The 17,922-nt window shown below is 42.1% G+C and overlaps 1 long non-coding RNA gene and 1 pseudogene across 1 annotated transcript in view; both read right to left on the bottom strand.

Annotated features, from left to right (window-relative positions):
- Positions 1-17,922, bottom strand: part of LOC114690831 — a 37,673-nt gene continuing 19,751 nt past the window's right edge. Inside the window, exons 3-4 of the long non-coding RNA XR_003734135.2 lie at positions 9,029-10,030; positions 1-900 (exon numbers count right to left, since the gene is read on the bottom strand). This is a non-coding gene — a long non-coding RNA (uncharacterized LOC114690831). The remainder of the gene's footprint in view (positions 901-9,028; positions 10,031-17,922) is intronic.
- LOC119088298 lies at positions 10,714-12,463 on the bottom strand (annotated as a pseudogene).

Consider the following 17,922-nt stretch of genomic DNA (forward strand, 5'->3'; position numbering starts at 1 on the left):
TAGAAAGAAAGAAAGAAAAATAAAGCCTTATAAAAAGCAAAAGACACCGGAAGGAGAGATATACGGAGAGGGCTGATAGGCCTGTGCCTCCAGGTGAGACATACCACCATGGTGACTTCATAGCAAAGCAGCCACTGGGCAGGGTGGGGCGAGGGTGGGGCCATAACAATAGATTCACAAGCCTCTATCTAGATGTTATCAGTAAAGGTTGTTGGGATTTGGGGGTGATTTGTCAAGTTTCTGGACACAGTATCAGTATAGAATAACCAATTACATTTCATTGCACCATCTTTGAACAAAATAAAATCTGGGGAGAAACAAAAACAGTAACACTGGGTGTAGCAGTGCATTCCTGCACTCCAGAACTCAGAAAGCCAAGCAGGAGTGATAAGGAGTTTCAGGCCAGCTTGGGCTACATAGCAAGACAAAACGAAACCCAAACTTACTCTTTAAAATTACCAATATCCAGTCACAAAATCTGGTTCCAGGTCTCTAAACACACACACACACACACACACACACACACACACACACACACACACACAAATTCATTCACAATATCATAAAGAATGCCGAGTGTCTTGAAACAGACTAACCTGTGGGAGTCACTACATGGGAAACTGTGAAATAGTATCAGGAGAATTAAAGACCTAAATAAAGGGAGAGACATCCAGTTCATAGATGTAAAACATTCAATATTGTAAAGGTATCAGTTCACTCTAAACTTACTTACTCAATATAATTACAATCAAAACACTAACCTCTTTATTTGTAGTATGATTAGAGGAATTCATTTGGATTTTATATGGGACGCAAAGTCTAAGAATAATCAGTCTCTCACTCTTGCTGTTGCTCTCTCTTGCTCTTGATCAAATTCAGGCCTCACTCATGCTACCAAAACTGTTTAAAGAAAAAAAATGACAATCAGCACTTGAGCGATGTGTATCAGTATTATTGTTTTTTTTTTTTAACATAAAAACAGGTTATAATTCAAAAATCCAGGGTTATTTGAAACTGGAAAATATTTTCTCTGTGGAAAATAGGAAAAATGATAACATTTCCCAATAAGCCCGTTTAAGCCAAATAATAGCTGAATTATACATATAAATATTGGTATATCAGTATTATTGTAGAGTGTGGTATTAACAGATACTGAAAATGGACCAATGGGACAAAATAGAGAAAACCAAAACAGGTCCATGAACTTGATGTTTTTTAAAGACTTATTTTTATTTTATACATATGAGTGTTTGGCTTATTTGTATGTAAGCACATGCAAGCACTTTTCTTAGAGGCCAAAAAAGGTATGGCCGATCCACCTGTAACTGGAGTTACAGAAGGTTGTGAGCCCCATTGTGGATGCTGGGGACCAAACCCAGGTCCTCTGCAAGAACAACCAGAGCTCTCAACCCCTGAGCCATCTCTCCAGTGCCATGAACTTATTTTTTTTTTCTTTTACCAAATTGATGCCATAAAGCATTGGTAGAAAGATAGATATTTTTTCTTATTAATGAATTACATGGAGACAAAATAGTTATCATGAATCAAGGCTCATCTGGGCCACATAATGAATTCCAAGCCAGGGTGGCCTCAGTGTGACATCATGTCTCAAAACACAAAACAAAATTCCATTGTGATTGCTACCTTACACAAAACACAACTCAATTTCATGTAGATCATAGATCTAAATATGAATCAAAATAATGATTTTTTTTTTTTCGAAACAGGGTTTCTCTGTGTAGTTTTGGTGCCTGTCCTGGATCTCACTCTGTAAACCAGGCTGGCTTCAAACTCATAGAGATCCTCCTGGCTCTGCCTCCTGAGTGCTGGGATTAAAGGCCTGTACCTCCAACACTCGGCTCAAAATAATGATTTTTTTTAAGCAAGGTGTGTGTGGTGGCACATACTAAAGGCCAGCCTGGTCACCATAAAGAGTTCTAGGCTAGCCAGGGCTACATAGTGAGACCCTGTTTCAATAATTATAATAATAATAAAAAATAAAGATTACCATGCAAAGAATATAGGGACACACATACTACCAGTTTCAGTGTGCAGATATACTAGAGAAATGTGAGTGAAAAGACACGCGAAGTGTCATCAGAGTGTGTGTAGTCATCTATGACAGGTAACCTGGAGATGGGATGTGGTGGGAATTTCTTTGAGCCACCAACCAGCTCATGTCCAAATAAGGACATGGAGGCTTAGCTGGGCAGTGGTGGCAATATATCTTTGCATAGTTAAACAAATATTCCACAACAATGGAACATTATTATGTTCTATATATTATTCTAGGACAAATAGGGATAATGATCAGGCTTTTCTGTAGCCTGATCCAGGTTGGGTGTCTGACCCAGGAAATTTTTTTCAAAGGATCCTTTTCCATTGAACTGAGTTGCTGAGGGAGGAGTACATTACTCGTTCACAGATGTTTCTCCTCAAAGCCATTTTGGAAGTGTGTGGTCAGGATTTTGTGTTAGGAAAAGACTTATAAATACCCACCAAAGCACCAACAACAAAGGGAAGGACTTACAGAGATGACTGCAGTGTGATTAAGAATGTCTACCCATGTGGGGCGATGGTGGCACATGCCTTTGATCCCAGCACTTGGGAGGCAGAGGCAGGCAGATCTCTGTGAGTTCCAGGACAGCCAGGACTGTTACACAGAGAAACCCTGTCTTGAAAACAAAACAAAACAAAAAACAATGTCTGCCCTTAGGGGAGGCAACTCCGTTGGCAGGGGGCTTGTCTAATGTGCTTTAAGCCTGAGTTCCATCCGCAGGACTGCATAAAACTGGGTGTGGTGTTGCACACCAGTAGCCCCAGCACCCAGAAAGCAGAGACAGAAGGCTCAGCAGAGGGAAAAGGATCAAAAATTCGCCGGGAGGTGGAGGTGCACGCCTTTAATCTCAGCACTCAGGAGGCAGAGCCAGGCGGATCTCTGTGAGTTTGAGGCCAGCCTGGACTACCAAGTGAGTTTCAGGAAAGGCACAAAGCTACACAGAGAAACCCTGTCTCGAAAAAACCAAAAAAACCCCAAACAAACAAACAAACAAAAAGGATCAAAAATTCAAGATCATTTGAAACTACATATTCTTTTGAGGCCAGCCTGGGCTAACATGATGAGACACTGGTCTCAATAATGATAATAGTTAATAATGATAATTTCTTTTAAATTTCAGTAAAAAATGGTCAAGACTTAAAAAAGCGCTTTATCAAAATGAAAATTCAAAGTTCATATTGACATAAGTATAATATAACAATATATTTAAATATAATTTAAATGTACATGAAAATCATAGTTAGCATATTCAAACTGATGCATTGCCTTTAGGTCCCAGTGTAATATCTACATCAGAGAGGATAAATAATGGTATGGATGGAACTCATTAGTGCTGAGAGAAAATCTAGGTGAATCCTAGCAAGCACCTGGGATTATTGAAGAAAATGATAGAACTACTTGTTTCTTTGACCCAGAGATTTACTTCTAAATACACGCTCTATTGAAAAACAAGTACAGTCATGTGTCACATACTATTTTAGTCTTTGGTGGTCTATAAGATTGTACTGACCAGGGCTGGAGAGGTGGCCGAGGGGGGAAGAATATTAACACGCTGCCAGAGGACCCGGTTCAGTTTCCTGCACTTACCTTAGGCTGCCCACAACTGTTTGTAACTCTCGTTCCCAAGGATCTGACACCCTCTTTTGACCCCCATGAGCACCTACGCTTGTTTGCACACATACAGACACACAAGCATGCACATGATTTAAAAAATAAAATCTTTTTTTAAGCTGTTTAAAAAAAAGGGGGGGGGTTGTATTACCCAGTGACACCATAGCCATCTGGTTTGTATGAGTACTCTCTTTGATGGTCACATAATGTCAAAATCACGCATGTTCTCAGATGATATCTCTGTTGTTAAGCAACACATGACTGTGCACATAGCAGCAGTATGTGCAAGCCACACCTCAGAAGCCACCCAAATGTCAATTAACAGGAAAGTGAATAAACAGATTGTGGTACAGTCATGCAATAATATTCTCTAGTAGTACTCAGTATGAAGCAATTATAGTTTCCTACAGCAATATGGTTACATCTAACCAAAATGATGTTGGAAGAAACCAAGTACAGGGACTGGGGAGATGGCTTGGAATATAAAAAGATACCTAACTTTAACCTGTTGTTTCCTCGTGTGCCCACACACAGGTGAATGTGCATAGACACACACCACATAGACACATACATGTGCAAATAAATGGTAAATGAATGTTTTTTTTAATTAAAAAAACAAATAGAAAAGATCATAGATTATGACATTTCACTTATATGGTTGAAAAAAAGACAAACTAAAGTCTATTTTTGAGATAACATTCAGAGATAAGTTTATAAAGGATAGCAGAAATATGATTGCCACATGAAGGGTATAGTTCACTGGTAGAGCACGTGCCTAAGGTATGGAAATCTTTGGACTCACACCCAGAAATAAAAAGAAAAAGTAAAGTAACTTGACAAAATATAAATACTGAATTGTGACAGAGGTAGATAGAGCTGTGGGGAGCTGGAGACATTCATTTGGTTGAGTGGAGGATCAGAAATTCAAGTTCATCCTCAGCTACATAGCATGTTTGAGGTTAGTCTGGGTTACATGAGCCAGAGAGAGAAAGAGCGGGTGGGTGGGTGGGAATGAAGAGTTCTAAAATAACATTCCTAATGATAGGTATAATCTAGGGTGAGGTTTCATTTTTTATATTTTTATTTTATGTAAATGGATGTTTTGCCTGCATGCATGTCTGTGTACTATGTGCGTGTTTGGTGTGTACAGGGGCCAGAAGAAAGTGTTAAATCTCCTGGAACTGGGGTTACAAACAGTTGTGAGCCACCCCGAGCGTGAATGCTGGGAATTAAGCCCCAATCCTCCTGAAGCAGCAAGTGCTCTTAACTGCTGAGATGTCTGTATAACCCCCCAAACCCCCCTTTTAGATTAAAAAAAAATCACAAGCATAATTTTAGAAAGAGTCTTTGACAAATGTTGCTATTGACTGCCAACTTTGTAAACATTTGATATCAACAACAAAAAGCACTTACTGTTATCCCTTTTAATACAGGCAAAGTGTCTTTGTAACAAACAGTAGCAACACAGTAACAGTTTTGAGAGCTCGGTAGGAAGACTAAGCTGTTTCTTTTGACTGATACTTACTTGATAAAATAATGTAATGCAAACACACATAACGCTTGGATCATCCCAATCATAGAGGATCTATGGCTTCCTACTCAGAAGGCTGAAAGAATATCATATTGGTGATTTTTTTAAGCAACTAATTCTGTTTAAAAATAACAAATAAGCCAGGCATGGTGGTGTATCCCTTTAATCCCAGCAGGCAGATCTCTGAGTTCGAAGTCAGTTTGGTCTAAGGAGTGAGTTCCAGGACAGCCAGGGCTACACAGAGAAACCCTGTACAAACAACAACAAAACCAAGGTAAGGTGTGGAGGAGTAGGCCTTTAATCCCTGTACTGGGGAGGCTGAAGCAGGCTGATTTCTGTGAGTTCTAGGCCTTCATGCTCTATATATTGAGGTCCAGGTCAGCCAGGGCTACCATATTCACCCAGCCAATTCCAATTTGCTAACATCTGTAACTCTGAGTTTGATGTGGCCTTAACAGGAGGTTTCTCATAACTACCCATCAAAAGCAGGAGCTTCTGGACATGAAACAGTTTCTCATAACTACCCATCAAAAAGCAGAAGCTTCAGGACATCAAACAGTTTCAGACATGTTTTTTTAACAGTCTCAGGAGCATGCTGCACCTCTAAAGCTGAGTTTTAAAAAGACGTGGTGATGAGGTGAAGCTGCAGAATCAGCGTGTAGGGAAACGGGAGACTTGAAAGAGTATCGCAGTCAGGAGACTGCATGGGTGTTGCAAGGAAGAGACGATGAGATATGTCTGGAGAGGCAGCAAGGGGATTCTCATGCATGCTGTGTTGAGAAAGGAGGCAGCAAGACCAGTTAGGGAGCTCTTAGTGTGTAAAGAGTGAGGTGGAGTACAAAGGAATGGACAGACGGACAGTCCACAGGCCTTAGTCATTAGGTTGATGGGGGATCATCCCATTAACTGAGATGCTAAAGTCAGGTAAAGGAAATTCGTTTTTTAAAAAATGCTATCAGAGTTGAGTTTAAAGTTAGGAGCCACAAGGATCCTGAATATGGTAAGAACAGAGGCCTTGCTTGGTATGAAAGAGGCCTGGATTCCACCCGCAGGCTGACGGAGGAGAAAGAGGGGAGGAAGGAGGAACAGAAGAAACAGCACAGAGTAGGAGGACAGAGATTCTTTTGTTGTTGTTGTTTAGTTTTCTTTTGTTTTTTGAGACAGGGTTTCTCTGTATAACTCTGGCTGTCCTGGAACTCACCCTGTAGACCAGGCTGGCCTCGAACTCACAGAGATCCACCTGCCTCTGCCTCCCCAGTGCTGGGATCAAAGGCGTGTACTACCATTGCCCGGCTGGTACAGCTGGATTCTACCCCCAGTACTAGAAGAAAGAGGAGAAAGAGCAGGGGAAGAAAAAGGAGGAGGAAGAGGAAAGAGGTGAGAAGGAGGGAAATTCAGATTTTAGTTTATTTTTGGCTGAGGATGTAGCTCCGTTGGGAGAATGCTGTCTAACATGAATGAAGGCCGGGTTGCATCTCAAGTTCTTTGTAAAACTGGGCATGGAGGGGCATGCCTGTAATCCCAGCACTTAGGATTAAAGGTCATCCTTGTCTGCATAGTGATTTTTGGTTTTTTGTTTGTTTGTTTGTTTTGTTTTTTTGAGACAGGGTTTCTCTGTGTAGCTTTGCGCCTTTCCTGGAACTTGCTTTGTAGACCAGGCTGGCCTCGAACTCACAGAGATCCGCCTGGCTCTGCCTCCCAAGTGCTGGGATTAAAGGCGTGTGCCACCACCGCCCGGCCATAGTTATGTTTTTAAATCAGATTCTTTGTTCCTGTCTTTCCTTTTACAGTGAGCATTCCAAAAGAGCTGTCTACATTCGCTGTTTCTTCCTCACGTTTCCATTTCCGCTGAACTCCTTTTGACATGGCTTCTGTCCCTACTGCTGCATTGCGTTTGCTCTTTCTAAATTCTCCTGTCACCTGCTGAGCACTAAAATATAACATAAGCTTTTAAGTATTTAAAGTGCCAACCACCCACTCAGTTTCTGATGATAATTCCTGTTTAAAACTCCTTCCCCTCAAATTCAGCAATATTGCCATCCTCCAGTTTTCTCCTCAGCACTGTAACATCCTGCTTCATCTGTAGACTCTCTTCTAAGCTGCCACCTTCCTATGACCTTCATTCAAACATTCTAGTACTCAGGGTTATTATACTGGAGGAGGTACTAGAGGCCAAGTCAATACACGCCTATTTAATCCCTCTTTCTCTAGTTTTCTTCTCTATGGGAAGATCAAACACCCAATTCTTTTCTCTGACGTTAGGGAAGAGCCAATGTGCCACAGTTTAGGACCATGAACTATATGTAGACAGAAACTTGAGAAGTTTTCTTTTCCCATTAAGAGTACCTGACAAGGCTGGGAATGTGGCTCAGTGGTAGAGTGCTTGCCCAGCATGTAAATGGCCTCAGCTCAATACTCAGCATAAATAATAAATAAATAAATAAATAAATAAATAAATAAATAAATAAATAAATAAAGAAGGCATCTGGCAAAGGGAAGACTTGAATGTCATCATTCTGCGCTTGTATTACCAGAGCATACATACAGAATTGGAAGGGTACTTGTGATCTTTCAAGACTGAGGGTGACATGAAGATGGTGTAGGAGAAAGATGGTGCTTGCTTGCTGGCATCATTCATCCATGCCCACAGTGCACTGCTTACATCCAGCTTTCTTACTGCATAACTAAATAAAGTATGTGTTTGTTCTTAGTCAAATTAAAGTTCACACTTACAGAAGTTTTTGCTCTTAGATAAACCCCCCACCTTTTCATTATGGTAGAGGGGGACCTTAACCACCATCTGGACTTTAATCACCAATCACTATCCACTTGGAGTTAGAAAACCCACATCTAGGGCCAGGCAGTGGTGGTGCAGGCCTTTAATCCCATTACTCAAGAGCAGATAGATGTGGATCTCTGTGAGTTTGAAGTCAGCCTGGTCTATAGAGCAAGTTCCAAGACAGTCAGGGCAACACAGAGAAACCCCGTCTCAAAAAAAAAAAAAAAAATGTAAAAGCCCACATCTCCACCCTCTCAGTTAGGATCCATGTGTCCTCCTGCCTTCTAGAGCCTCTGCTTAGACTCCTATCTCCAAGCAATTTAAAATGTGCACGTTTTCTTATGACTTCCCATTTGAAATAACTAAGATTGTTTTTTAAAGTATGACAAACACTTTAAAGAATAAATGTGCAGGAGTTGTTTCTAGACAAAATGCAAATTGGTCTTCTCTGTCTGATATTTACCTATCTCTAAATTTGTTCTAAACTCACTCCTCTAGCAATGGAGGCAGAGATTCATTGTCTCATGAAGGCAGAAGTGTCTGGGTTGGAAAATATGACTGGACAATAATTACTGCTAAGATTCCTGTTGGAGTGTGAGATCGGTAGAAGATTCTGCCGGACATCAGGACCCGCTGGCCGTTCTTAATGACTGCCACCTGTGTGGGAAGCTGCACAGCAACACATTTCAGCTAAGATTTTTATCCCCCTTTTGTGGGGAGGGGTGGTGACTACCTCCGCTTTGACTCTGTTTCACTGATGACACATCTTTGAACATTTACATTTCAAATGTAAAGATGTTGACTAATCTTTTAATGTATAGTGAACCAGTCTTGACCAAAAGGCCTGTCTAGGTTCAAACACTGAGTGACCACACAAGCAATCCGCTGTTATTAAACCTATAAGAAGCTGTAAAGCTCTCTCTCTCTCTCTCTCTCTCTCTCTCTCTCTCTCTCTCTCTCTCTCTCTCTCTCTGTGTGTGTGTGTGTGTGTGTGTGTGTGTGTGTGTGTACACAACAGTAGGAGTAACTACGGTCCCTCAAGGCCTACCTTTATTCTTCATGGTGGTCAGGAATCCAAGTTGTCCAAGGAAATGAATACTCTCCAGTCCAGGAGCACCAGGACGGCAGGCCAGCCGTTGCCTTTGATTTTACTTCAAAGCTGGAGTGGGGCAAGGTGAGGCAGGCACAGCTGCAGGGTGAGCCGGCCCTTCCACGGCCATACTTCCACAGCTGTTCTGTTCCCAAGGCTTCAGTGAGCCTGCCTGAAGTTTCCGTGAAGCAGGCCTAGCTGTGGCTCTTCAAAGGGGTGAAGACTTTTCTTTGAATTTTGGAACTTATATTTCTTAGACTTGAGTAATAGATAATTAAACCACATAATTAGAGTAACATTTACAACTGGAAAAACAGGTTCATAATAAATCCATCTGATTCATGGTCCTCACCCAGGCAGAAGTCGGTCACACTGGGTAGCAGCTGTCCCACTGTAAGTGCCCCTGCTACGGGCGTGAGCCTAGTTTACAATACGTATGTATTACTATTGCATTGAAGGAAAGGAGGGTGACAATGTTTCTTCTCGGGATAGGTGTCTGGACATGATGAATTATCTCTGTGTGGGAATTTGAGGAGGCCTCTTCTTCCATCCACGTTTTTCTTTTTTCCTGTATCTGCCACATATTAGGGATGGGGGACGCTTCTCTGCTGTCCATCACTAACCTTACATTCATTTGTTTTTTACCTTTTTGTGGTGCTGGAGACCGAGTCCAGGGCCTTACTTCTGCCAGACATACTAAGCTACACCTTCACAGCCTATGGAGAGCTGCAGGGAACTATGTGTGTTCTTCTCCCTGGTGCTGAGGCAGTTAGGCTGAAACCTCCCTAGCAGTTTGGCTAATGGGATGTGGGTGGAACTGATGTAAGCGACTTTCATGTCTGGTCCTTAAAAGCTGCATGGGCGATCCTCCAGCCTCATTTTTACCATGGCATAGGAGACTTCATAATCCAGGTAGTACAGGTGCAAGCTGTCAGAGATTCACGTCAACAAGAGCTGGCCCTGCATTGAGAAATAATTTTGTTTGTTTTGAAGGCAGAGTTTCTTTATGTAGCCCTGGCTGTCCCGGAACTAGCTCTGTAGACCAGGCTGGCCTCAAACTCACAGTGATCCTCCTGCCTCTGCCTCCCCAGTGCTGGGACAAAAGGTGTGCACCACCAATGCTCGGCTGAGAATTAAATTTTTGCAGCACTAATGGGGGTCTGTCAGCCGCAGCAGATTGTGTTTGCCATAACGAATACACAATTCACGGCAGGAACAGATCAGCTGCCTATGGGAAAATCTGGATGTTTGTAGAAAAATTTAGGATAGAAAACATTCACAAACAAAGGAAATGTTCATGACACATCCTTCTGTAATATAAACAACAACAACAAATATGTATATATGCATATTTTTGATCTGTTGCTTATTTATAGGGACAGATTTGAAGAAATGTGCTGTTAATTTTCCAACATGTGAACATCATAGACTATACAAAAACTAATATGGCTATAAAGTCACTAGGCAATAGAATTTTTTACAGTATTTATTTTTATGAGTATGACAATTTGCTGTCATGTATGTCTGTGCACTATGTGTGTACAGTGTCCTTGGAGGCCATTGGATCCCTTGGAACCAGAGTTACTCATTGTTGTGACCTGCCATGTGGGTGCTGGAAACCAAACTTGGGTCCTCTACAAGAATAGCCATTATTAGCCACTGAGCCATCTCTCCAGCCCTAGATGATCAAATCTTATGAAACAACTGTTATACACATGATCCCCTGTTGAATATTGCTTTATGTGTGTTCAAATATATCCAACTCAAGACAGAGAACATTTTTAGCAGCCAGGAAGAATCCATTACATAGCTTTCCAATCAGTATCCACCTCATCCCAGATAACCACTCTTCTGAGTTATGTCATAGTCAATTAATTCTGTATGTAATTTTTAACATTTATGATGGATTTAGATACTATTTACTCTTTTGGGGGTCTTTCTTACATACCACAGTGTGTAAAACGATGTTGGTATATGTGCCAATAACTCATTCTTATAATCTGCTGTGTGATGTTACATTGTCTGAATTTACCAGTTAAAGATTCCTTTTCCTCTCATAGACATTTAGGTCATTCATGGTTTGTGGCTAATGTAAAAAAAGCTGAAGAATAAGGCTACAAAAGTTCTTGTATCTGTCTTTTGTTGTTGTTGTTTTGTTTTGTGGACAAGCTTTGTTAAGGAAATGCTTTCCTGGCTCACTTTTCTTCAGTCTGTTCTTGTTCTGGCATGCTCCAAACACTGTCAGAATGAATGGATCAGTGACAGCCAATGTGCACACTGTGTAGGATTTTCCACATGCTGTGCCCAGCTCAGTGTTATTGTCTCTGTACTGAAGGACACCAGTTCTGGCCAACGTGACGTAGTATTCTATTTCAGATTTTCTCTAAGCAAGGCTGTTGGCAAGAATAACCGGTCGCACTTTGCCCTATCTGATCATCTTCAGAGTCAGCTTGCACACTAGCACATACTGTCAGCTTTTCATAAAAGGTCATAGCTATAGTTGATTAAAGCCAAAGACTTTTTCATCATCTTTGTGGTCACCAGCTTTCTGCTTTAAGTGAAAGATGACTCCCAACCTAGGGCAACAGCCAACATGGCCTGAGAATGAGAAAGGCTTGCATATGTCTTTTGTAAATATATGCCCTCAGTTTTGGAAGCTACATATCTATTGGTAGAATTACTAAGCACAGGATAGGTATATATTTAGCATTTTTCTGGGTTTCCACATGAAATTTATAATTTTTTTTCAAATTCTGTGAAGGTAGTCACTGGAATTTTACAAGTGTTTGGAATCTTTTGATGGTTTTGGGTATTATAACCACTTTACAATTTTAATTCTATCAACCATGTTCATCTTCTAGTGTCTTCTTCAATTTCTTTCTTCATATTTCATTAGAGACAGATACGTAATCAAGGCTAGCCTTTAGCTCACTCTATAGCCATGGATGACCCTGGATTTCTTCATCTAGCCTCAGCCCAGCCATGTGTTGGTACTGCAACTATGTGCTACTATGCCCAGATCAGTGTCTAAAGTTTTATAGTGGAGGTCTTTCACTTCCTTTGTTAGGTTAATCCAAGAGTGGTTTTGTTTGTTTTGTCTTTGTTTTTTAAGTTATTATGAATGGGATTTTTTTTTCTTGATTCCTTGCTCAATAACTGTTATTGGTAGCAAGAAAAGCTACTATTTTCTATATTTTGATTTTATATTCTGCAGTTTTCTGGATGTGTTTATCAGACCTAATTCAAAGTTTTCTTTCCTATTTGTATCACTTTTATTTCTTTCCCTTGACTTACTGCTTCACTAAGACTTCAAGTCATATACTGAACAAGAACAGTGCAGGTGGGCTGGAAAGATGGCTCAGTTACCTTACATCCCTGGTAATTAATTCACAATCTCTTAATGAGTTATCAACCAATACTCATGCAAGAAGTAATAAATACAGACTCATCTTTAAGAAGGTCAGGATGGGGTAGGAAATAGAAATGTAAAGTGGCCAGGTGGTGGCGCACGCCTTTAATCGCAGCACTTGGGAGGTAGAGCCAGGCAGATCTCTGGAGTTTGAGGCCAGCTTGGTCTACAGAGCAAGATCCAGGACAGGCACCAAAACTACATGGAGGAACCCTGTCTCCAAAAACAAAAAACAAAAAACAAAAAAAAAGAAGAAGAAGGAGGAGGAGGAGGAGGAGGAGGAGGAGGAGGAGGAGGAGGAGGAGGAGGAGGAGAAGAAGAAGAAGAAGAAGAAGAAGAAGAAGAAGAAGAAGAAGAAGAAGAAGAAGAAGAAGAAGAAGGGTAAAGTGGACTGATGGGATAAAATGTGGTATAATTAAGGAATATTCCTTTACACTGTGTGAAGATGTGTCACTGTGACTGGTTCAGTAAAGAGCTGAATGGTCAACATCTAGGCAGGAAAAGGTTGGGCAGGATTTCTGGGGACAGAGAGGATTCGGAAAGGAAGAAAGGAATGCAGAGGGAGCAAGACATGCAGAAGGGGAGGTCAAAGCCACGAGCCACGTGGCAGATGAACAGAAATGGGTTCACTTAAGTAATAAGAGCTAGTTATAAACAAATTTAAGCTGTAGGCAGAGCTTTCATAATTAACAATAAGTCTCTGTGCTTTTGTGTGTGTGTGAGAGAGAGAGGGAGAGAGAGAGAGAGAGAGGGAGGGAGGGAGGGGGGAAAAGAGAGAGAGAGAGAGGGAGGGAGGGAGGGGGGGGAGAGAGAGAGAGAGAGAGAGAGAGAGAGAGAGAGAGAGAGAGAGAGAGAGAGAGAGAGAGAGAGAGAGAGAAGGCAGTCCAAAGAAAAATCTGCCTACAAGAAACGGGTCTAACAGCAGGAGCTATGGCCTGCTCTCTCTGTTCCTAGTCTTAGAGGAAAAAGCTTCAGACTTTCACTGTAAAGTGTAATGGATATTATTTGTAGACACCTTTTCTTACTTGAAGATCTTTACACTTAAACATATTAATTTTTGTGTGTATGGGTGTTTTGCCGGTCTGTGTGTATATGGATCACACGCATGCCTGGTGCTGGCTGAGGTCAGAAGAAGGCACCAGATCCATTGAGACTGGAAGTACCAATGGTTGTGAGCCACCACTTGGGTGCTGGGAACCGAACCTGGATCCTCTGGAAAAGCAGCAAGTGTTCTTAAATAAACTGCTGCACCATCTCTCCAGACTCTGAAGACCTTTTAGAATATCTTATTTATTCTTTGAGGATTTCATACTTGTGTCCAATATATTTTCCTCCACTCTGCTTAGGCCTTTCCCAACTCCATGTCTCCTTCTCCTCCTCCTCTTTCAAGGCAACATACGGAGTCCAAATTCCTTCTCAAGTATGAGGCCACCCACTGGAGCGTTGGCAATCTACAAATGGCCACACCCCACAAAGAAAATGATTCTCCCTTTCTCAGGAGCCATTAACTGCCAACAATTCCTCAGCTGCAAGTGGGGACCTGTGAGCCCCTCCCCACCCATGCTGGAATGTTTACTGTCTTGATCTTGTGTGGGTCTTATGCAGGTAACCACAGGTGGTGTGGGTCTGTGCGTGCAACTGCCATGTCATGTTCAGAAACCAGCAGTTCACAAATCACCATGAGGACTTTTTTAAATCTTAAGAAAAACTTTAAGATGGTATGTATGTAGTTGTTTTGCCCAGTGCATGTCTGTGCACCTTGTGTGTGCCTGGTACCTCTGGAAGCCAGAGAGGGCATCAGATCCCCTAGAACTAGAGTTATAGATGGTTGTGAGCCACCATGTGGGTGCTGGGATCTGAACTCAGGTCCTCTGCAAGAGCAGCAAGTATCTTTCATCACTGGGATATCTCTCTAGCCCCTCACTTGGCTGTGAGTTATCATGAGTGACTGTTGAATTTTTGTCAAATGATATTTTTAAGCTACTAAAAAATTATAAAACTTTTCAGCCGGGCGGTGGTGGCGCACGCCTTTAATCCCAGCACTCGGGAGGCAGAGGCAGGTGGATCTTTGTGAGTTCGAGGCCAGCCTGGGCTACCAAATGAGTTCCAGGAAAGGCGCAAAAAGTTACACAGAGAAACCCTGTCTCGAAAAACCAAAAAAAAAAAAAAAAAAAATTATAAAACTTTTCAACATGAGAATATAGTGGCTTAAATGGACCATTTTTTAATGAAGCATGTACTCTGTGATGTGCACATTTGGTAATGATACATGATCTATTTATATATCACTGGTTTTCATTTGTTAAAACCTTTTTAAAACTTTTTTTAAAAAAAAATTATGTGTTTATGTGCATCTGTGTGAGGATTTGTACATGTTGAGTTCAGGTGCCTGTGAAGTCAAAAAGTAGATATTGCATCCCCTGGAGCTGGAATTATAGATTGTTGTGAGCCATCTGATACTGGTGATAGAAACTGAACTTTGGTCCACACTGGGCTCAAACTTTCAAATTTTTTCTCTGTATTTAGTATCGCTCATTTGGTGCCTTGTGACTGACTGATACAGACTTTGATGTGGCAATGGACTGGCCAGATTCCTAAGCTCTTCTAGGAAGTGTGTACTCCAGACCGTGAGTTCTCTCCAGTCCTACCGCTGAAAATCTTAAGGATTTTTGTATCTCCACGAGGAGTGTTGCTCTACAATTTTCTTTTCTTATGTTTGGTTTTGGTTCTAGGCTGCTGCAGGACATACAAGTTGAGGCAGTCGCTCATCTATTTCCTAGAAAGAGTTTATATAGAATTAGTGTAAAACATTTATGATTTATAAAATTTTATTGGCAAAGCTTTTGGGACCTAAAGTTTATCTTTTTTTTTTTTTCCTTTTGGTTTTGGTTTTTCGAGACAGGGTTTCTCTGTGTAGCTTTGCACCTTTCCTGGAACTGGCTTTGTAGACCAGGCTGGCCTCGAACTCACAGAGACCCACCTGCCTCTGCCTCCTGAGTGCTGATGTTAAAGGCTTGTGCCACCACCACCCAGCTGGACCTAAAGTTTAAAACAAACAAACAAACATGAACTGATATGTACTGGTGTCTTCTTCCTGACACCAGAGATTTGTGTCTTCTCTCTTTAAGTTCGTAACCAGCACAGCCAGTGTCCAGCTGTTCAGTTGATCCGGCAGAGTCAGGTCTGGTTCAGGGTTTCTTTATTGTTTTTGTTGCCATTCCATTGACTTCTACTCTTATTTATTCCCTACCTAAAATATTAAAATTTTATTTTTTGTTTTCCAAGATCTCATGTTATGTATAAGTAGTACATAAACACACACAGTACAGATTCCAAAGAGAGCTGCTGCTCTGCCTCAGTTTACCCCCCACAAAGAGTTTGTGAGACCAGAAAAGATGCCTTGCTAACTCCCTTACTCCTTAACTTTGGTCAGAAGTTAACCCTGTTGCTATTTGCCGTCTCCATTTCCCCTTCTCTGCTAGTTCATATTCAAATCCTAAAACAGGCATGATCATCAACCAGATCCTGGCCAGTCGCTCCATCTGAAGGCAGATCCTACAAGTGTCGCTATCCCTATGGCCTGTGCTTTCTTCTTTCACTTCTTCATGCTGTGTTAACTCAGGGAAAGGTTCCTGCCGTGCTTTGGGCCACACCGGGCTCAAACTTCCCAATTCTTTCTCTGTTTTTAGTGTTCTATTGTTTGCTTCTTCAGTGTCTGGAGACTAACCGAGACAGCCAGACCTTGATGTGGCAATGGATGTCTGGAGACTCAGGCTTTCTAGAGCCACACTATATATAATAAAGTCTTTCTACTTGGGGAGGGATGGGGGCGAGGGGCTGTCTGCCATCAGCAACTGGCAGTAATCTTACCTTACTAGTTCAGCTAGAACTGACTTTGTTTGTTGTAGCAATTAGTGGCGTATTTCTCAGGATCTACCGGAACATGAAAAGATGCCTTTGGCTGGGTTGAGTATGGGGTATAGTTCAGTTACTAGACTGCTTGCCTAGTACGCATGAAAACCTAGGTTCTATCCCCGACCCTAACACAGTAGTTCATACCAGTCATCTCAGCACTCGAGAAACAGAGCCAGGAAGATCCGAAGTTCAAGGTCTTTGGGTACATAGCTGGGGTGAGGCTAGCCTGGGAGACAGGAGACCCAGTCTCAAATAAATAAATAAGTAACCCCAGCACTTGGGAGGTAGAGAGAGGCAGGTGGATTCTGTGAGTTTGAGGCTGCTCTGGTCTACATAGTGAATTCCAGGTCAGGCAATGGCTACATAGTAAGACCCCGCCTCAAAATAAAAAATTTAAAAGGCCTGTGAGATGGCTCAGCAGGTGACTGCCACCAAACCTGACAGTCTAAGTTCGATCCCACAGACCCTCACTGGCAGGAGACAGACAACTCCTGCCAGTTGCCCCCTGACCTCTGCAAGCTCACTGTGCCACGCCTTTTGCCCCCAGGAAATCAGTAGATGTAACAAAAAACTTAGACGAAAATGTCTTGGGCTAAGGATGTAGTCCAATGGTAGAGTGCTTGACTAGCATGTAGGAGGTGCTGGGATTGGTCCCCAGAACCATGGGGAACAGAAAGACATTCTGTGCCTTTACTATCAGACAGCTCTGTTATAAGATGCCCTCTGTGTCCTCACTAAACATTCAGGGGACTGAAGTCAGAGAGACCTTGAGGAGTTATACCAGTGGGTCATAGCTTTCCTGCCTCACTCCAGAGGCATACAGCAACCTGTCGGGACTCCACAGAGAAGACTTCAGAGTTCTGCAATAAGTGGTCTTCCTCCGTCTCCTTGGAAATTTTTCACTTGACATTCCAACTTAGCGGCTTATGATAGATATTGCTCAGAGGCAGAGAGCTCGTCCAATATACACAAGGCAGTGGTCCAAATCCCAGTACCTAAATATATTAAGATCCCAAGGAAAGACTTTCACACCCAAAGGTTTTTTTGTTTGTTTTCTTACTGGAATTCCTTAAAACTGTCCATGACTGGCCTATGGTTCAGTGGGTAAAAGAGCTTGCCATGAAGCCGGGTGGGGCCACCTCTGGGCTGGTGGTCCTGGGTTCTATAAGAAAGCAAGCTGATGCCGGGCAGTGGTGGTACATGCCTTTAATCCCCGCACTCGGGAGGCAGAGCCAGGCGGATCTCTGTGAGTTCGAGGCCAACCTGGGCTACCAAGTGAGTTCCAGGAAAGGCGCAAAGCTACACAGAGAAACCCTGTCTCGAAAAATCAAAATAAAAAAAGAAAGAAAGCTGAGCAAGCCAGGGGGAACAAGCCAGTAAGCAGCATCTCTCCACAGCTTCTGCATCAGCTCCTGCTTCCAGGTTCCTGCCTTCTTTGAGTTCCTGTCCTGACCTCCTTTGCTGATGAACAGTGCTTTGGAAGTGTAAGCCAAATAAACCCTCTCCTCCCCAAGTTGCTTTGGTCATG

The sequence above is a fragment of the Peromyscus leucopus genome, chromosome 7 (assembly GCF_004664715.2).
Source record: "Peromyscus leucopus breed LL Stock chromosome 7, UCI_PerLeu_2.1, whole genome shotgun sequence".
NCBI classification, from domain to species: Eukaryota; Metazoa; Chordata; class Mammalia; order Rodentia; family Cricetidae; genus Peromyscus; species Peromyscus leucopus.